This window comes from Schistocerca americana, chromosome 3, assembly GCF_021461395.2.
Source record: "Schistocerca americana isolate TAMUIC-IGC-003095 chromosome 3, iqSchAmer2.1, whole genome shotgun sequence".
In the NCBI taxonomy this organism is placed as follows: Eukaryota; Metazoa; Arthropoda; class Insecta; order Orthoptera; family Acrididae; genus Schistocerca; species Schistocerca americana.
The window spans coordinates 782,164,259-782,186,537 of record NC_060121.1 but is presented as its reverse complement, the minus strand read 5'-3'; the positions used below and the strand labels follow the sequence as shown (position 1 = coordinate 782,186,537).

The 22,279-nt window shown below is 46.2% G+C and overlaps 1 protein-coding gene across 1 annotated transcript in view; it reads left to right on the top strand.

Annotated features, from left to right (window-relative positions):
* Positions 1–22,279, top strand: part of LOC124605634 (sodium-coupled monocarboxylate transporter 1) — a 327,470-nt gene that overhangs the window by 39,503 nt on the left and 265,688 nt on the right. Inside the window, exon 2 of the mRNA XM_047137452.1 lies at positions 15,456–15,531. The gene's annotated coding sequence lies outside the window, so the exon portion shown is untranslated. The remainder of the gene's footprint in view (positions 1–15,455; positions 15,532–22,279) is intronic.

Sequence of the window (22,279 nt, the reverse complement as noted above, 5' to 3'; positions counted from 1 at the left end):
AAAAATTAAAAAGTTGCTAGGCATAAAGTTCTCTTAAAACGGCGGCACTATACAACTCTTCATCGTTGTTCTGCAGACTGTCTGGCAGCAGGTATTTCTCAGAAACTAGGGCAAGATTCAGCGGTGAGGTGTACTTCGAAACTTTTAAGCGAAATCGGTGCGATTAGGCAGCTGCGGTTTTCTCCTTGGCGGAGGAATACCTTACCGCCAATACAGTGACTCGCTTTCGCAAATTCGGCTCGAACGAGAGCTTCGCGAGGAGAGCGCCTGGTGCTGTGAGTGACGTAATATGGCGACACTGTAGGGCGACACGCTAGCGCGGACGTAATCTCCCCAGTTTTGTCTGTTTCCGCCGCCAGCGCTCTGCGCAGGGCACTCGTCAAGGTAGTCTGCTCTTTGAAAGAACTCGGAGCCAGTTACTAGATTTCACTTGAATATGCTTTTTTTGAGTCGTCAGTCTTCCTACTGGTTTGATGCGGCCCGCCGTTCTCTCCTGTGCTAACGTCATCATCTCCAAGTAGCACTTGCACCTAATTCCTCAGTTATTTGTTGGGTGTATTCAGATCTCTGTCTCCCCCTACAGTTTTTATCTCCCCCTACAATTTTTATCTTCCCCTACAGTTTTTATCCTCTACAGTTCCCTCTAGTAACGCAGACGTTATTCCCTGATGGCGTAACAGATGTCTTATCATAGTGTCCCTTCTTCTTGTAGGTGTTTTCCGTATGTTCCTTTCTTCCCGGTTCTGCGGAGAAACTCCTTATTCTCTATCTTATCAATTCACCTAATTTTCAGCATCCGTTTGTAGCACCACATCTCAGACGCCTCTATTCTCTTCCGTTCCCGTTTTCCAGCTATAGACGATTCGCTACAACGCTGTGCTCTGAACCTACATTCTCAGAAATTTCTTCCTCAAATTAAGGATACCAGTAGATTACTTTTGGTTATGTACACAATCTTTGCCTATGGCAGGCTGCTTTTGTGTCCTCCTTGTCTCGTCCGTCACCGGTAATTTTTCTTTTAAGGTAGCAGAACTTAGTGTATTTCGTGATCAATAATTTTGATGCAAAGTTTCACGATGTTCCCAATTTTGCTCCATCTCATTATCTTTTGGCATTTTCCAGTTTTCTCTCAACCGATATTCTGTTCTCATTAGACTGTTCATTCCATCCAACAGGTTCTTAATTCTTCTTCGCGTTCACTGAGGATAACAATGTCATCAGCAAATCTCATCACTGATATCCTTTCGCTCTGAATTTTAATCCCTGAAAATACGGAAAAACGAAAAGTGGTTGTCATTAAATTGTGTCGGACACCTGACAACTTTACTAGGCATGATCCTAATGGAAATGTGGTACTCTCCTGCATTCCTCTGATCTTTGGTCAATAGTCAATTCATTTATCAGGAGAGTTATAAAGCATACGCGACCATAGTGCACATGCGCGTTAAACCCAGAACGTCACATATGCCCAACCCTTAAGACTTAACCAGAGAAATTCGTTTTTAGACAGGGTAGTACTTGGCGTGCAGCATTGGGTAAGTGAATTCGGTGTGCGTAGGTACGTTATTGCGTCTGAATCATAGAAATCACATTTCTTTGTCGTAGCGTTATAAAATGCCAGCAAACATCCGAAATCATACTGCAAATATATTGCCTTTATTTTCACAAAGCAATGACAATTTCAACGTCACACTTTTAGGAACTTTTATGAAATTTCTGAAAATTGTCACCAGTTGTCTCTTAAGCGATCGACAGCATAACTTCTGCAACATGCTCATCGTCGGTATGTCCCGGATACATAGTCAGTTCCACAAGAAAGTTTGCCCATTAATTTCAAATGCAACGTCCGCAGCGACATCTCTGGTAGTCGTCTGAGATCTGTAGTCAATGCACTTTCGCACTGTGTGTAGATAAACAGCGTGAGAGTTGAATGTTTTGTCGGTTGCAGTTTAAAATGAGTGCAAAATATGTGAAGCGTCACGAGGCAGTGTTCCTTGTAAATCATCCAAGGGACCAAAACTTTCATATGGAGCTGCTGCTAAAATTCTTAGAAAGTCAGACATTCGTTGCGAAGTGGGTCAAATGATATTTAGAGGATGGAAACGTGGATGATTTACCAGAGAGAGTGCTAAGGTGCCAAGCTATAATCGTTAATGGCGGCTATTGGATTAACTACTAGGTAATTGTGCAATTAGTAATTACATGTATTTTCACTTAAACACATATTTATAATAGTGTCTTTTACTTCATATAGATAACGGCGTGCACTTTCTTGTGGAACTGACTGTATACACTGCGTGTCTTGGCTAAGAGTTGTCAAGCGCATTTTCTCTAGTGCTTCGGCGGGTATTTTGTTTCTTTTTACAGTGTTTATCTGGAGTCATCCCTAACAAAGGCCGCTCATCACGTCTTTCATACTACCCACAGTGTCGACTTAAAGCGTCTGTTTGTTTTCCATTAGCCGGCCGCTGTGGCCGAGCGGTTCTAGGCGCTTCAGTCCGGAACCGCGCTGCTGCTACGGCCGCAGGTTCGAATCCTGCCTCGGGAAGGGATGTGTGTGATGTCCTTAGGTTAGTTACGTTTAGGTAGTTCTAAGTCTAGGGGACTGATGACCTCAGATGTTAAGTCCCATAGTGCTTAGACCCGTTTGAACCATTTTTTTCTTTGTTTTCCATTACAAACAAAATTAATTTCAAAGTGGAATTTTACGTGCTCACACGATAGAGCGATCACAAATTAGTCAGTGCGATGTTCGCTTTGTCAGTGTGTATTAACAGGGTCCGTAAAACTCGAAGAATAACCAGTACACCAAAAGAAAGTGAGCAGCGCTGCTACATGGTGGTTGGTACCAGTCAGTGCCCGCCAGAGCGGTGCTGTCGCGGCTGGAGAACTGATTATTCTTCGTCTTTTTATGGCCCCTGGTGATACATTTCGGTAAAACAAATATGTCACCACACTAATTTCGGAGATCTCTATGGAATGGGCATGTAAAATTCCGCTTTAAAAATCAATATTTGTAAATTTGTGCTAAGATCTTATGGGACCAAACTGCTTAGGTCAACGTTCCCTAAGCTTACACACTACTTAATCTAACTTAAACTAACTTACACTATGGACAACACACACACACACACACACACACACACACACACACACACACACACACACACACACACACACACGCCCGAGGGAGGACCCGAACCTCCGACGGGGGGAGCCGCGCGGACCCTGACAAGACGCCCTAGACTGCGCGGCTAACCCGAGTGGCCAAAAATAATTTGTAACATTATACAGACTGACGCTTTCCGTCCACACTCAGCGTCGCATGAAAGACCTGATGAGCAGTATTTGTTTGGGCTACGTATTGCAAAAATGAAACTGCAAATATCTGCCGAAAACGCCGAGAAAATGCGTGTAACATCTCTTACGAGAGACACCCTGTACTTAGCGTGAACCATAAATTCACCAAAAAACTGCCAGAGGTTGTTCAGGGATACCTTCTGAGTATTTTGGTATAAGGGGCCCACGGGGCCCCGGCTCTGTAAGAGTTATCGCATTTTGTTTGGTTTCTTGTCCCAACTATCTTTATATTCGTATTGCATTGAAACTAGTGGAAGCCAGCGTGGATGTCGGAGGTACGTGCTGGGTGTCTTGTTTGTAAACAAACTACTTCCGTTCGTTCACGGTAATTGCTGTTGACAACACTTTATTCTTCGCCCTCAAGCTTGCATTCAGTACTGCACTGTTCTCTGTCGGGCTCCTTTTGTCCAGCTATGTTAGTTGCGCGTTAACAGCGATACACAGCAGTATGGATACGTTTACCGATGAGGAGCTGACCGATATGCAGTTGGTGTGTGTGGTTTCACTGAATGAATGTAGTGGGAAGAACGGTACTGCGACGTCTACGCCGAGGTGTTCCTGCAGTGACGACAACCACATCCCAGTCCTTTTGCATGTGTATAAAGGCTTCTACGAGAAACAGGATATATTACGCGTTTTGGTGATTGGATGTTACGATCATTTCCATTGTTGTAGCGGTATTTGCACAGAAAGTAAGATAATTAGGGTACGAATTGAATAAATCATAATTACCTTACTACACTGTAACGAGCTACCAGAGACCATGGGTCCCTTATACCAAAATACTCTTTTGTCGGTTGAGTTCGTGTTCAACCTTTAATGACCTGCTTTTTCTCTCCTTTTCCAAAGATCGTAATTACACCCGCCCCATTTTATGATAGCTCTCGTCTTGACCCTCTCTGAACGGTGGCAGCGCTTATGCGATCGATTACTCAAGAAGTCTTTGCTAAAGTTGCCCCGAATCGAGCGTGTACCACGCCGACGGCAGTTAGTATGAAGGTCGTCAAAGCTAATGTGTTGTCTTACATTTATTCAGTACAGTTAATTGTGGGTATAAAAGGCGACTAGGACGTCTGGTTGCTCGTTTAGGCACCAGTATGTCGCGCTCAAGGAATATAGCAGTAAAACTAGTTCTGTATTACTTCGCAGCTTCCCACCAGTCGCACGAGCTTTAAAGCGTTAATATAGTAGGTACGTCCCACTAGAGTACCAAACGACATTTTGCTCTTCACTCACAGACGGAGCAATTACGTTTCCCGTATAGTGTATAGATAATGACACTCCGTAATGGTCTCTCTTTCTGTTCAAAAGTTAGCCTTGAACCGGCCTATGAAGATGCGAGTGACGATGTGCTGCAGGGGTTGTCTCTGCAGCCTGACGACGGAGGAGGTTAGATGGTCCCAGTGGACGAAGACTGTCAGTGCTTATTGGTCAATAAGAATGATACAGAATAAAAAAAATGCTTCAGTTTCCAGTAATTTCTTAATTTACTGCATGATCGGTTTCGAAGCCTAAGGCTTCATCTTCAGGTGCAACCAACTGCGAACTAGGGGGTTTATTAGCGAACAAGTACTACGTGGAAAGATAAAGTCGTGACATGTGGTGTACTCAGATAATGGTGAAAAGATAAATCTGTGGCGGACGGGCCAGCCAATTATGTAGGGAGGGGGGGGGGGATGTCATGCCCATATCAAACACACACATGGGACTGGAAAAAAGAGGCGTTACAGTCTGGAACCGCGCGACCGCTACGGTCGCAGATTCGAATCCTGCCTCGGGCATGGATGTGTGTGATGTCCTTAGGTTAGTTAGGTTTAAGTAGTTCTAAGTGACTGATGACCTCAGATGTTAAGTCCCATAGTGCTCAGAGCCATTTGAACCATTTTTTTGAAAAGAGAGGCTATAATAGAGGAAGGAATATGGACAGACATGACCTCAATAATACTGTAAATAAACAAGTAACTCAGCTCCCGTGTAGGACCCGGTACCAAGAGCGAGAGAGGTGGTGCAGCGGTTAGCACACTGGACTCTCATTCGGGAGGACGACTGTTCAAACCTTCGTCCGGCCATCCTGATTTAGGTTTTCCGTGATTTCCCTAAATTGCTTCAGGCAATTGCTCGGATGGTTCCTTTGAAAGGGCACGACCGACTTCTTCCCCAATCCGATGGGACCGATCACCTCACTGTTTGGTCCTCTCCCCCAAACCAACCAACCAACCAACCAGCTACCACAGCGCCCTCCTGGAAGTGACTAGTGCAGACGGCCCAGAAGGCAGCTTGCCGCGGCGGAAGCGACTGACGTAGGAGGCAATGAGATGGGAACCGTAGCACATACCTGCAAAATAGCGCCTCTCTTCTCTGCTCACACATGTACCCCTCCTTGGTGCGTATCTCGGCCACAGCTCTGTCTTGATCTCTCAATCGATTCAAAGTATTCTGTCCCCCCGATGGTTCTTCGCCACGAATTCTACTGTGTCCTCAATTCATTCCAGGGTTCAGAAGTGATTTATACTGATGGCTCCATGGTTTCTGGCCGCACTGGTTTTGCTTACACCTATGCGTGACCCACACAACTTCGTTCCTTGCCCGATGGCTGTAGTGTTTTTACTGCAGAATTGGTAGCCATATTGCGCGCACTGGACCATTTCCGCCCGTGCTCAGGACTATCCGTCACTATCTGTAGTGACTCATTGAGCGGTTTGCACGCTATCGGCCAGTGCTTCCCTCGCCACCTGTTGGTAATCGCTATCCAGGACTCCCTTTCTCTCCTTGCTCGACGTGGATGCTCGGTGGTTTTCATTTGGACCCCAAGCCATGTTGGGATTCCTGGCAATGAACTTGCCGATCGATTGGCTAAGTTAGCTACTTCCAGGCCATCTCTTGCTATTGGCATTCCAGAGGTAGACCTTCGCTCGACATTACGTCGTCAGGTTTTGGGCCTTTGGAATGCAGAATGGCACATTCTTCGCCGAACAAGCCTAAGGCAATTAAGGATTCTACAACTCCGCGGCGGTCCTCCTGCTGGGCCTCTCGTAAGGTCTCTGTCGTCCTACGCCGGCTCCGCATCGGCCATACTTGGTAGACTCACAGTTATCTCCTCCGTCTGAGGACCCCCCTCTCTGGTCGTTGTGGATCGATGTTGACTGTGGCTCACACCTTATTGGACTGCCCCAACGAAGCCACTCTACGACGGACTTTTAGCTTCCCAGAATCGCTACCCCCTGGTGTTGGCTGACGATGCCTCAGCGGCGGGTCTCGTTTTACGTTTTATTCGTGATGGGGGGTTTTCATCGCTTTATTTAAGGGAGGGACGTTCCACCTTATCGTTGAGTGGAGGGGATGGCAGGCCCTCTTGCTGCCCCATCGCCCCGACTGGATTGGCTTCAACTGGGCTTGGTGATTCACCCTGGCCCTCTGCCTTCCCACTCCTTTCCTTATGGGGTCTGTTATGTCCTGAGCATCTCTCTTGTCTCCTGTGCTTCTTCCTTCACGCCCCTGTCATTAGTCACTTTCTTTCCCTCACCTCTTCTTCTGTCCTTTTCCTTCCTTCCCTGTTAATAGTTTATCATTTTATGGATATTGTAGTTCCCTCTTTTAATGTGGGATTTTATTGGTTTTAGTTAATCTAAGATCGGAGGGACTGATGACGGCGTAGTTTGGTCCCTTCTCCGCCCAACTAACCAACATACCTGCAAAAGAGCGGAAAACGGGACTGACTGGTTCCTTCGCTTGCATAAATGTGGTTCACAAGGTCGATACAAAATAAACTACAAAGATAAGAATAAATGTAACAATACGTAAACGTTAGTATTCGGCAAAACTGCCTAAAAGCCAACATGAAAGACTGTATTAAAGTAAAAAAGAGATAAGATATAAATACAACTAAAACAGGGGGCATGAGTGTGTGTGTGTGTGTGTGTGTGTGTGTGTGTGTGTGTGTGTGTGTGTCTGTCTGTGTGTGTGTGTCTAAAAATTGAACAGTAAGACAATAAACAATGAATGAGCTTTTTATTACGTGTTTCATGTGGTTTTCCCGGCGGGGTCAGGGATTTTCTCTGCCTCGTGATGGCTGGGTGTTGTGTGCTGTCCTTAGGTTAGTTAGGTTTAAGTAGTTCTGAGTTCTAGGGGACTGATGACCATAGATGTTAAGTCCCATAGTGCTCAGAGCCATTTGAACCATTTTGTTTCATGTGGTTTAAAATGTTCAGTGCTTTTTGTTTCAATTTTCATGATAATTTAAATGTAAGTGATTTTCCTACCAGATGACAGCTTACGGCCGAAGCCGGTGGTACTAATGACGTGTCTTTTTAATGCAGTTCAGTGTCCTGAGTTTTTTTTTAGACATGTACTTCTGAAAATTGCCTGAAGAAAACGCATGGATTTGGACTTAGGAAGGAGGCGAGATACGGTAGTCTGTTCATTTCTGCAAGGCCACTGTGCCAGCGTGACGTAGTGGATAGCACATCTGCCTAGTGAACAGGAGACCTGGGTTCGAATTCCGAACTCGGTACAAATTTTCATTCTTCACTTCAGTCTGAATATATAGACGTCTTAATGAGTAAACGATGATAACATTTTACATTGTTAAAATCATCCAATAATTATATGAAATACTGCAAATCTTATTTTCTGTTGCTCCTGGGAACCATTAGATAGGCAAACTGCTACTAGGAACAGGTGACCGTGTACTGGGTTAGTCGCTTAGTAAACTATATCGTTATAAGTCAAGTCTATTTAGCTATTTAAAAAATTTCCAAAATTTCTGATAACAAAATTTTTATAATAAATCCAATATTTAATGTGAAACTATTGAGAATTAGCAGATCGCCTCATCTGTGCGACATCGCCACCACGCTGAATCTGCCTGATTTCGTTTCAACATAAAGCTTAGTAATCAGTTGGGAGTGCTGACTCGGAATTTATGTGAAAACCCTTAAAGCTTTTTTAAATAAAACAACCGTTATTGATACCTACCTCGGGGAAGATGAGTTTGGATACTGGAGAAATGTAGGAACGTGCGAGGCAATACTTGACCCTACGACTTCTCATAGAATATAGGTTAAGGCAAACCTAATTTTATAGCATTTGTAGACTTAGAGAAAGTTTTAGACAATGTCGACTGAAATACTCTCTTTCAAATTCTAAATGTGGCAGGGGTGGAGAGAAAGGTTATTTATTGTAAACCAGATGGTAGTTATAGGAGCTGAGAGGCGTGAAAGGGAAGCAGTGGTTGAGGAGGGAGGGAGACAATAGTTGTAGCCCATCCCTGATGATATTCGGTCTGTATGTTGAGCAAGCAGTAAATTAAACAAAGGGAGTAGGAATTAAAATCCATGGAGAAGAAATAAAAACAATGGAGTTAGCCGATGACATTGTAATTCTGTCAGAGACAGCAAAGGATTCTGAAGAGCAGTTGAACGGAATTGACGTGCCTTGAAAGTGGATATAAGACGAACGTTAACATAATCAAAACAAAGATAATGAAATGTAGTCGAATCAAATCGAGAAATGATGAGAGAATTAGATTAGGAAAGAGACGTTTAAGGCAGTAGATCAGTTTTGCTATTTGGCTCAAAATAACTGATGATGGTGGAAGTAGAGAGGATATAAAATGTAGACTGCCAATGGCAGAAAAAAGCGTTTTTGAAGAAGAGAAATTTGTTAACATAAAGTATAGATTCAAATGTCAGGAAGTCATTTCTGAAAGTATTTGTATGGAATGTATGGAAGTGGAACATGGACGATAAACCGTTTGGACAAGAAGAGAATAGAAGCTTTTCAACTGTGGTGCCACAAAAGAATGCTGAAGATTATGCGGGTAGATTACATAACTACTGGTACTGAGTAGAACTGGGGAGAAAAGAAATTTGTGGGACAACCTGACAAGAAGAAAGGATCGATTGTTAGGACACACAGTGAGACCTCTAGGAATCGCCAATTTAGTACTGGAGGGCAGCGTGGGGGATAAAAATCGTAGAGGGAGACCGACAGATGAATACAGTAAGCAGATTCAGAAGGATGTACGTTGCGGAAGTTACTCGAAGATGAAGAGGCTTGCGCAGGATAGGGTAGCATGGAGAGCTGCAGTCTTTGGACTGAAGACCAGAACAACAACAACAACAGCAGCAGCAACAACAACATTATCTTTATTCTTCATATCTAAGTAACTGCAGACCTCTGCCGCTAATGGTTCATAAGTGTAGCGTTTAATATAGGCGTATAACGTAACTATGTCGGTGCGTGAGAAACAACCTGCTGTAATCGATTTTCGAATTCGAAGAGTTCGTCTATACAGGGAGCAGCCTCTCCTTCAGCGTGACAGTACCGGACTGCACACGTGCTCTGTGCTATCTGCAACAATCCGATGCTTTGGTTTCACATCTTCGATCATCCCCCAGCCGGTCCCGACTTGGCCCCATCCATAACTTAAAGAACGCCATCGAGGAGTTCATTTCGAGAAAGACGAAGCAGTGCAAGCAGAGGTGAGGTTGTGACCCCGTCAACAACGTCAAACATTCTACAGTGACGGTATCAACAAACTGATCTCTCATTGGGAGAACTGTGATCGTCGCCAATGTGACTATGTTGATTAATAAATATGTAGACAAGACGAAAAAGATTTAGAATGTTACTAACGTTTGTTTTACTCATAAGTCTTTAATTGTTTTTGCATAAAATTTTTGGAGGCATTCCTTTTGAGCAGACTCTCGTATTTGCCACATTTTCATGCATCCGAAGAAGCTCGATATCAGAAATTCGTGAAGTTCCCCCCCCCCCCCCCCCCCCCCCCCCTTGGCCGTTTCGTGAAAGACAGCCGGTACGTAGTTGTATAACGTAACTGATGATGAGTGGAATGGTATAGCGTTGAATTACTGAGTGCATTTTGCGATTTCATGTCACGAAACGTATTCGCTCTACATAGTACGATTAAAAACGTCAACTATACTTCCATACCCGTAAAGAAAATTTTCTAATACACACCCTGAATCTTAGGGAAATGTAGCAAGTTTAGCTGATACTCTTTGAACCTTATGTGACACTTCTCTATCCGTGAAGTTGTAACGCCTCAACCCCATCGAGGTTCGTACGCCTCGGGACACGCACGTACACGTCCGTTCGCACCAGCAAGCACCCGCTGATGTTATCTGTATTGCTACCTCATGTCTTCAGCTCTCCCTGTAATACGTTAGGATTTTCCTCACACGAATTCAGCTCTCTTCAGCTCTTAAAAATTTTGGGGCTATTTTTATATTCATTTTTGTTGATTTGTTGATTTGTGGATTCATTGATTACTACCTTTGTATGCCTGTAGTTTATCTTGTCAGTGAAGACTGCACTCGGCTATAAATTCTAGAAAGACGTATTTTATTGCTAAACTTTAATCTGCTTAGTTAAGTGTTGAATCCGCTGTCCAGTTTCTTCAGTCTCCTAATTAATGGGGATCCTCTGCAACTAGGAACGATGCTGATTGCCATCCACTATCGAGACTGCGTTGGGTCTCTCTTAAGTTCTTTGGGGTTTGCAAATTTCCGCTCCGAAGATGCAGAGCCAATTGTTACGGCCTGTGAACCCTGTTGCGAAACGTTAACGATCGACTGGCACACCGTTCGCGGGCATACTATTGTGTAAAATATTTTCGTAAAATCTGTGTTTATATTGTTTTAACAGTCTTTGTTTTCACCATTTGGTAGCAAATATCAGTCTTTATTTCCTCTCATTTACAGGAGTTTCAGTTGTAGTGAAATGGTAATACGAAACTTCCTGGCAGATTAAAACTGTGTGCCCGACCGAGACTCGAACTCGGGACCTTTCCCTTTCGCGGGCAAGTGCTCTACCGTCTAAGCTACCGAAGCACGACTCACGCCCGGTCCTCACAGCTTTACTTCTGCCAGTATCTCGTCTCCTACCTTCCGAACTTTACAGAAGTTCTTCTGCGAACCTTGCAGAACTAGCACTCCTGAAAGAAAGGATACTGCGGAGACATGGCTTAGTCACTGCCGCAGGTATGTTTCCAGAATGAGATTTTCACTCTGCAGCGGAGTGTGTGCTGATATGAAACTTCCTGGCAGATTAAAACTGTGTGCCCGACCGTCACTCGAACTCGGGACCTTTGCCTTTCGCGGGCAAGTGCTCTACCGTCTGAGCTACCGAAGCACGACTCACGCCCGGTCCTCAATGCTTTACTTCTGCTCAGACGGTAGAGCACTTGCCCGCGAAAGGCAAAGGTCCCGAGTTCGAGTCTCGGTCGGGCACACAGTTTTAATCTGCCAGGAAGTTTCATATCAGCGCACACTCCGCTGCAGAGTGAAAATCTCATTCTGGAAATGGTAATATAATTATTACTGAGTAATTTAATTAACTTTATATCTACATCATACTCAGAAATTGGCCCAACGATTTGTGGCGGAGGCTACTTCTGTTACTACTAACAGATCCTCCATTTCCCTGTTCCACTCGTGAATGGGGCCTGGGGAATATTATGGTCGGTGAGCTTTTGTATTTGCTCTAATTTCTCGAATTTTCTGGTCGTGGTCATTTCGCGAGACCACAGTGGGAAGAAATACACTCCTGGAAATGGAAAAAAGAACACATTGACACCGGTGTGTCAGACCCACCATACTTGCTCCGGACACTGCGAGAGGGCTGTACAAGCAATGATCACACGCACGGCACAGCGGACACACCAGGAACCGCGGTGTTGGCCGTCGAATGGCGCTAGCTGCGCAGCATTTGTGCACCGCCGCCGTCAGTGTCAGCCAGTTTGCCGTGGCATACGGAGCTCCATCGCAGTCTTTAACACTGGTAGCATGCCGCGACAGCGTGGACGTGAACCGTATGTGCAGTTGACGGACTTTGAGCGAGGGCGTATAGTGGGCATGCGGGAGGCCGGGTGGACGTACCGCCGAATTGCTCAACACGTGGGGCGTGAGGTCTCCACAGTACATCGATGTTGTCGCCAGTGGTCGGCGGAAGGTGCACGTGCCCGTCGACCTGGGACCGGACCGCAGCGACGCACGGATGCACGCCAAGACCGTAGGATCCTACGCAGTGCCGTAGGGGACCGCACCGCCACTTCCCAGCAAATTAGGGACACTGTTGCTCCTGGGGTATCGGCGAGGGCCATTCGGAACCGTCTCCATGAAGCTGGGCTACGGTCCCGCACACCGTTAGGCCGTCTTCCGCTCACGCCCCAACATCGTGCAGCCCGCCTCCAGTGGTGTCGCGACAGGCCTGAATGGAGGGACGAATGGAGACGTGTCGTCTTCAGCGATGAGAGTCGCTTCTGCCTTGGTGCCAATGATGGTCGTATGCGTGTTTGGCGCCGTGCAGGTGAGCGCCACAATCAGGACTGCATACGACCGAGGCACACAGGGCCAACACCCGGCATCATGGTGTGGGGAGCGATCTCCTACACTGGCCGTACACCACTGGTGATCGTCGAGGGGACACTGAATAGTGCACGGTACATCCAAACCGTCATCGAACCCATCGTTCTACCATTCCTAGACCGGCAAGGGAACTTGCTGTTCCAACAGGACAATGCACGTCCGCATGTATCCCGTGCCACCCAACGTGCTCTAGAAGGTGTAAGTCAACTACCCTGGCCAGCAAGATCTCCGGATCTGTCCCCCATTGAGCATGTTTGGGACTGGATGAAGCGTCATCTCACGCGGTCTGCACGTCCAGCACGAACGCTGGTCCAACTGAGGCGCCAGGTGGAAATGGCATGGCAAGCCGTTCCACAGGACTACATCCAGCATCTCTACGATCGTCTCCATGGGAGAATAGCAGCCTGCATTGCTGCGAAAGGTGGATATACACTGTACTAGTGCCGACATTGTGCATGCTCTGTTGCCTGTGTCTATGTGCCTGTGGTTCTGTCAGTGTGATCATGAGATGTATCTGACCCCAGGAATGTGTCAATAAAGTTTCCCCTTCCTGGGACAATGAATTCACGGTGTTCTTATTTCAATTTCCAGGTGTGTAATATGTTGTCCGACTCTTCCCGGAAAGTGTTCTCTTTGTCTCAATGGGAAACCCCTCCGTGAAGCTCTCTTGTAACGCCTGCCACTGGAGTTTGTTGAGCATCTCTGTAAACTTCTTGCCTTGACAAAACGACCCCGCGAAGAAACGCGCCGTTCTTCGCTACATTCTCTCTCTCTCTCTCTCTCTCTCTCTCTCTCTCTCTCTCTCTCTCTCCTATCAGTCCTACCTGGTAAGGATCCCATATCATGAACAGCACTCAAGAATCGGTCGAACAAGCGCCTTATAAGCCCTTCCTTCTTGGATGAGTTACATTTCCTTAAGATTCTTCCTACGAATTTCACACTGACATCTAATTTTCCTAATGTTTCTTTTACGTGGTAGTTGCACTTAAGGTCCCTCTGGATAGATACTTACGATATGTAGGTTTACAATGTTTATATATGTATCGATCGTTCCTCTTATGCAAAATATTGGTAATGTTGTAAATTAGATCGTACAGTAAAGTGGTCGAAGAGTGGAGAAACCTAACTTGACCTAATTGGCAGCGAACTGCCTCGGAATTGCATTGAGCCTTGCAACGTACTGGCAAATTTCCTCTTACCTGTCTCATAATACCAAAGATACTATTGACATACAGGTCTAGCCCAGGTTCTGAAGTCCCAACCATCTTAGTTTCCCTATGTACCTGCCTCCACGCAATTTAAGATCAGGTGGTGATGTAATACAATGCTGCTAGTTCTTCTGTGTGGTCTAGGAACAGTAAATACGTAAAATATGGTAGTAGTGACGGCCTTATTTAACCGCGTTCACATTGCCAGTCATCAATATTAATGCTCTCAAGGCAAATCAGGATAAGCACCACCATACCATATCATGTTCACAAATGTTACTATCCGCACACGTACGGGGTCGTCTCGCGCCCAACTTCGTGCCAATCACATCTCGTGACTCACCACTCCATGAAACCTTCATCGAATACTCCACAGACGAATGACGGCGGCGTCTGCACCACTCTAAGCGACTTGGCACATTTAGCCTGATGGCCAATGGTTTCTGGACCCGGCCATATGGACAGTTCCTATCGGCTCTCATCCGGTCGCTTCGTCACTGCCCCGTAAACCTGTCTGCAACGGAGAGCCTCTGCACTCGCTGGCGAGAATGGCACTATTGGTTTGCACGGTACGCTTTAGATTTCGCCGGTCCGTATCTATTAATTTCTTGAGCCAGCCAGGAAGACATTTAGGTTTAACGGTCCTTGCGTTCCAACTTCTCTACGACGTGGGTAAAATCTTGTTGTCGGGATGCCCAAATTTATGGGCTCCTACAATCACCCCGCGTTAGAGTCCTTCAAGTTCTCTCTGTTGGTGTGTCAAACGTCTGAGACGTTTCCCCATTATGTGTAAACTTACATACTCTCGAATGCTTACTCTGACATCACACCGTCGGCCATGGATCGTGTTTAGTGGAGAGTCTTCAGATCACACAGTCGACCATGGATCGTGTTCAGTGGAGAGACTTCAGATCACAGAGTCTGCTTCGCCGCAGTACGACGGTTACCTCCTAGCTCTGGTTCACTGGAAGGCGCACAGTAACTACTCGGCATGCATTCAGTCGTAGTGGAATAATATTCGGCACTACAGCCATTTTAAACAACATGACATTTGTGACACTCGATGTGTTGGTCGAACGTGCAATAAAATACTTCAGTTTTTGTCCTGATTGAGATATTAAGAGTGTGAAGTGAACCGGCACTTGAAATCGGACTCAGGCTTTTTGTGGGCGATGCTCTTATCAAGTCGAGCAAACAGTTTTGAATTGTGTACAAATTTCACAACAGCGTACATGCTGCTACAGAGTGAGATATTCAGTCTGCTTTTATTTTACTCACTATCTTTCCTATAAAACCCTTTGTGTTAGCGTTAACGAGTGAATTGCATACACTCTTGCCTAGCAGTTACAATGAAGGTTTGATGCATGGTAAACGAAAAGTTTAAGACAATCTGTCTTTCTTAACACATTTATTTCTTCATCAGTTGAAAGGTACTAATAATTGCTTAAGATGTTTTAATTTATTTCAATTCTTTTTATTCTTCTTCTTTACCTTCAAGGATTTGGCCTCTCGACCAGTTCCGGCTCTGTCACGTCATCGCTTGCGGGATCCTCCCAGGAGTCGTCGCCAGACAGGTCAGTACTCATCTACATCTGAATTCTTTACCATTAGTTGTACGCGCGCCTTCCACTTAATCTTACACTGACCAATGATGGCTAGAAGAATGTTAAGAGACGCTATTGGTTATTGAGATTCTCAAATGATTCCCGGAAAATGTGTGCCTTCGTGATGTCTCCTGAAATGCATCGAAATTACTGAGAATGGAGCAAACAACTGGACAAGTTGTTATTGCATGTGAGTGGCGTTCAATATGTAATGCAACACATTTTCTGTCTCGGCCACTTTCGGTTGAAGAAAATGCGGAATTTGTTGTGGTCATCCTCGAATATTCCCGCTTCAGTCCATACAGTTCCATGAAGTTCTAATAGGTGGCGGCGCCATACGTAGCCTCCAAAATGGCGTCTGTAACAGCAGTGCGTTCCGAGCAGATGTTTGTCATTGAGTGTTGCAGATATTTACAGGCGCTTGTAGAATACCTACGGAGACCTGTCAGTGAACGAAAGCGTGATGGGTCGTTGGGCGAGGCATCTGTCCATCGCAACAAGGTGGCACAAACCCGTCCGATCTCCGGCGTGCCGCTCGACCGCGTACAGCGGTGACTCCTGCAATGTCGGAACGTGCGGACACTCTCATTCGAGGTGATGGACGGATCACAGTCGAACACTTCGCTGCACTACTAGACCTCGATTGCACATTCGTCCACCGGCTGGGCTGCTCGAAGCTGTGTGCCCTCTAAGTTCTTAGTCGCCTAACAGAAGACCGCGAAGAGCAACGAAGGACCATTCGTGCGGAGTTCATTGCGCGTTATGAGGGTGATTGTGACAATTTTTTGTCGAACAGCATCACAGGCGATGAAACACGGCTTCACAGCTTCGAACCGGGAACAAAACGGCACATAATCAATGTCTACCGCTCCATACAGACACAAGCACCTAGTGGCATTGATAACCACAGATTCAACCGTCACAAATTACTGATGACAAACCACATCCATAGCAGCGTTAGTTAGCTACGTAACACAGGTGTCACCACGTAGTAATGCTGTGTCGTTTGAACAAGACACAGCCAGGACAAAAGCATCACAGTGCAAAGATGCGAGCTGGTGCCAGTGCCATAGGGACTCGACAGAGTGCCCCAGCGTCACGAGCGGAGCTAAGGACGAAGACAGCGACTTCGCCTCGGCCAATTGCCTGCCGAGTGCAATCCTCTAATAACCGGACGACAACGGACAGAAGCCTACTCGGAAGATAGAAGAGCAGCTCCAGAGCTGCTCTTCTATATTGGTTATACACTCCTGGAAATTGAAATAAGAACACCGTGAATTCATTGTCCCAGGAAGGGGAAACTTTATTGACACATTCCTGGGGTCAGATACATCACATGATCACACTGACAGAACCACAGGCACATAGACACAGGCAACAGAGCATGCACAATGTCGGCACTAGTACAGTGTATATCCACCTTTCGCAGCAATGCAGGCTGCTATTCTCCCATGGAGACGATCGTAGAGATGCTGGATGTAGTCCTGTGGAACGGCTTGCCATGCCATTTCCACCTGGCGCCTCAGTTGGACCAGCGTTCGTGCTGGACGTGCAGACCGCGTGAGACGACGCTTCATCCAGTCCCAAACATGCTCAATGGGGGACAGATCCGGAGATCTTGCTGGCCAGGGTAGTTGACTTACACCTTCTAGAGCACGTTGGGTAGCACGGGATACATGCGGACGTGCATTGTCCTGTTGGAACAGCAAGTTCCCTTGCCGGTCTAGGAATGGTAGTACGATGGGTTCGATGACGGTTTGGATGTACCGTGCACTATTCAGTGTCCCCTCGACGATCACCAGTGGTGTACGGCCAGTGTAGGAGATCGCTCCCCACACCATGATGCCGGGTGTTGGCCCTGTGTGCCTCGGTCGTATGCAGTCCTGATTGTGGCGCTCACCTGCACGGCGCCAAACACGCATACGACCATCATTGGCACCAAGGCAGAAGCGACTCTCATCGCTGAAGACGACACGTCTCCATTCGTCCCTCCATTCACGCCTGTCGCGACACCACTGGAGGCGGGCTGCACGATGTTGGGGCGTGAGCGGAAGACGGCCTAACGGTGTGCGGTACCGTAGCCCAGCTTCATGGAGACGGTTGCGAATGATCCTCGCCGATACCCCAGGAGCAACAGTGTCCCTAATTTGCTGGGAAGTGGCGGTGCGGTCCCCTACGGCACTGCGTAGGATCCTACGGTCTTGGCGTGCATCCGTGCGTCGCTGCGGTCCGGTCCCAGGTCGACGGGCACGTGCACCTTCCGCCGACCACTGGCGACAACATCGATGTACTGTGGAGACCTCACGCCCCACGTGTTGAGCAATTCGGCGGTACGTCCACCCGGCCTCCCGCATGCCCACTATACGCCCTCGCTCAAAGTCCGTCAACTGCACATACTTTTCACGTCCACGCTGTCGCGGCATGCTACCAGTGTTAAAGACTGCGATGGAGCTCCGTATGCCACGGCAAACTGGCTGACACTGACGGCGGCGGTGCACAAATGCTGCGCAGCTAGCGCCATTCGACGGCCAACACCGCGGTTCCTGGTGTGTCCGCTGTGCCGTGCGTGTGATCATTGCTTGTACAGCCCTCTCGCAGTGTCCGGAGCAAGTATGGTGGGTCTGACACACCGGTGTCAATGTGTTCTTTTTTCCATTTCCAGGAGTGTAGATCATCTCCCAGGGATGACTTAGACAGGGAACGTCGTTCAGTGAACTCTTAGAAGTCAACAGACACTTGTAAATTCCATTTGCTATGTACTGTGAAGTTTACCTACGATTATTTGCGCTCAGCCATTGAGGCTCTTTTTTTGCTATAATTCAAGTAGAGTTGCAGAGTTCTTATTCGTCAAGACACGAAGATAAGTAAACCCTTTAACTCACTTGTTGGAGTGTTGTAGAATCTTCGTTCTCTTATACTGTTACCTCACACTGGGGCACAGCTGTGTAACAGTGGCAGGGAGTAATTGTCTTAGCGGTGTGCTGCACCAGAAGCCGTTTCACCAACGCACAAACTCGGCCTACATCTACATCTACGTGATTACTCTGCTATTCAGAATAAAGTGCCTGGCAGAGGGTTCAATGAACCACCTTCAAGCTGTCTCTCTATCGTTCCACTCTCGAACAGCGTGCGGGTAAAACGATCACTTAAATTTTTCTGTGCGAGCCCTGATTTCGCTTATTTTGTTGATGATCATTTCTCCCTATGTAGGTGGGTGCCAACAGAATGTTTTCGCAATCGGAGCAGAAACTGGTGATTAAAATTTCATGAGAAGATCCCGTCCCGAGGAAAAACGCCTTTGTTTTAATGATTGCCACTCCAATTCACGTATCATGTCTGTGACACTATCTCCCCTATTTCGCGATAGTACAAAACGAGCTGCCCTTCTTTGTACTTTTTCGATGTCATCCGTCATTCCCACCTGATGCGGATCGCACACCGCACAGCAATACTCCAGAATAGGGCGGACAAGCGTGGTGTAAGAAGTCTCTTTAGTAGATCTGTTGCACCCTCTAAGTGTTCTGCCAATGAATCGCAGTCTTTGGTTAGCTCTACCCACAACATTATCTATGTGATCGTTAGAATTGAGGGAATTTGTAATTGTAATCCCTAAGTATCTGAATTTACAGCCTTCAGATATGTGTGACTTATCGCTTAATGGAATTTTAGCGGATTTCTTTTAGTACTCATATGAATAACTTCACACTTTCTTTATTCAGGGCCAATTTCCACTCTTCGCACAATACCGATATCTTATCTAAATCATTGTGCAATTCGTTTTGGTCATCTGATGACTTTACAAGACGGTAAATGACACCATAATCTGCAAACAATCTAAGACGGCTACTGAGATTGTCTCCTAAGTCGTTAATGTAGATCAGGAACAGTAGAGGGCCTATAGCACTTCCTTGGGGAACGCCGGATATTATTTCTGTTTTACTAGATGACTTTCCGTCTATTACTACACTTAGCTGAACAACAGTGGCAACTCGGCCTCCACAGCTGTAGCGACGAGGCTTTTACAAAATTGAAGACGAGGGGTTACAAAAACAATGGTTACTATGTGTTAATAAATACCTTAGCGGCCGCTCACTGAGTTACTCTCATGTTATTCTTAAGCTAGAGCGCTCATTCTATTTTATTAGTTTTAGTGACAATAGCGTCACTTACAACTAAGGCAGCAGCTATTTATCATACGATACCATTTACAACTATGAGGCGATAACCCACTTGCGCTAAAGGCACAAGCTGTTGCTTAATCTAGCTTTTCAGCTTACACCGTGGACTTAGCTCCTTTATAATTAGGCACTAGCCTAACCGACATTGACAGAAGACAAGCAAATGGCGGAGACCTTGCTAGTAGGCAACGCACTAACGCTGATCCATCAGCGGTATAATGAGAACCGCTGTAGCTGTAGGATGTTACTATTAACAGTTCAAGATAGCCACCGAGCAAGCGGATGGTCCGCGATAACCATCGTAAATTGTTCCCGAAAACCAATCTTCTGCAGATTAAAACTGTGTGCTCGAACTTAGGACTTTTGCCTTTCTGGGGCAAGTGCTCTATCGACTGATCTACTCAAGCACGGCTCACGACGCGTCCTCACAGCTCTACTTCCTACAGTATCTCATCTCACATCTTCTTGGCTAAGCCACGTCTCCGCAATACCCTTTGTTCCAGGAGTGCTAGTCTTGCAAGTTTCGCAGAAGAACTTTTAAGGTAGGAGATGAGGTAGTGGTGGAATTAGAACTATGATAACGGGTCGTGAGTTGTGCTTGGGTAGCTCAGCCGTTAGAGCACTTGTCAGCGAAAGGCAAGGCTTCCGATTTCGAGTCTCGGTCCGGCACACAGTTTTAATCTACAGCTTCGTAGGCCGCACATCATTGCACTATTCACACAGGGACACGTCCGACCGAGTGACATCCTAAACAACAGTGCTGCAGACTGACTTCAGTAAGCCAACCACATTCAACTGTAGTTGCTTAAGGTTCCACGAAGTACACAAACGAAAAATGTTGGTCATTGTGTCCTAAATGACGTGCAAAATTCATTTCCCCCATCAATAAGCTCGCTACGCGAATGATTTAATATCTGGTACTGAAGAAAAGTACAGGATTTTAATCAGATTACACACCCTAAAACATCTTCATAAACAACTGTTAGTACTCAATACCAGAAAAACTCCAGGTAACTTATTATCCCCTCGGTTTGTGTGCGAGAGGAAACACACAAGGTAATTGTTCGGAATAGCAAACCCATGTTGCGGAAATGTCGCAAAGCCAGCCAGAACTAATTTCCCAAGACGTGATGCTATAATCGACCAGAAACACATACGCTCACCGAACTCACTACTAGATCACTGTAAGGTCACCTTGTCGATGCCTGCAGCAGGAAGCAAATGCAAAACCACAGCTGGTTGAATGACTGACCAAGCCATCTGACAGCTAGATCTCCTATCACTGCAGTGCAATATTATGCAGTGAACCTACTGAAAAAATTTTAGTATCCCATCGTAGTAGAACTGTTACGCTGTGAGCAATCGGTGGTCTGGTGTGGACGGGTGTATGGCAGTGTGTTACTATCTTAAGAACGTACAGACCGCTGTGCAAAAGTAACTGGTGGCGAGTGACAGCCCCAGCAGCAGTGGGCGGCGCGTACATTGCAGCCCCTGTGCCCGCCGCGGCTGGTATCGACTGCCGGCTAAGCGGCACGCTGCGTGGGCGTCAAGGGCGGCCGGCCGGCGCCTCGGGAACCCCTACACAGTGAGGCGTAGCGCCTTCGCATCACTCCTGTCACTTGTTAGGATGATATCGTTATAGGCATGAGTCATCGACAGATGTCACCAGCTTTCATGGACCTGAGTTAGAGAGCTGCACGTAGTTGTACTAGTAGGCGGCAGAGGTCAGCAGTTGACGGACAGTGCTATCAGTCTTGGTCAAAACAATGTTGTAAAGTTATGTTTGATTAATATTTAATGTATTTACATAATTATAATTGTTTTATATGTGTAGTAATTAGCAGTGTGAGTGTTGTATGAGTCAAGAAGAACAGAAGTAAATGAAAATTGCTTTGTTTATTCACGAAGTTCAAAATGGTTCAAATGGCTCTGAGCACTATGCGACTTCACTTCTGAGGTCATCACTCGCCTAGAACTTAGAACTAATTAAACCTAACTAACCTAAGGACATCACACAAATCCATGCCCGAGGCAGGATTCGAACCTGCGACCGTAGCGGTCGCTCGGCTCCAAACTGTAGCGCCTAGAACCGCACGGCCACTCCGGCCGGCTATTCACAAAGTAGCAGTTAAACTATACAGGGGATTTACTATAATTAAATGTGCAGTCAATTTATGATACTAATAAATCGTGAGTAGAACACAAATTAATCGGTAATTTCAGAAGGAGTAATTTTATATTTGATACTTTTCTAAATTTATTTATTTGGCAATTGCCATAGAAAGAAATGTTTTACTATGATTGGTCATTGAAGTAAAGCGCTGGTTAGCGCGGGATAATACTGCAACCTGATTTGCTGTTTGTGATATTAGCCAATCAGAAAAATGCAGGCTCGCGCCAATGTATGCTGGGAACAAGGCCTTTGGCGTCATCTAGGAGGTTAGGGCTGAGGGTTCGAACTAGTAACATCTCACTGAAAGCAGCTCCGACGAAAGTACTGTAAAATCGCGGAAAAATGCTAATTACGAGTTCGCGAAGTA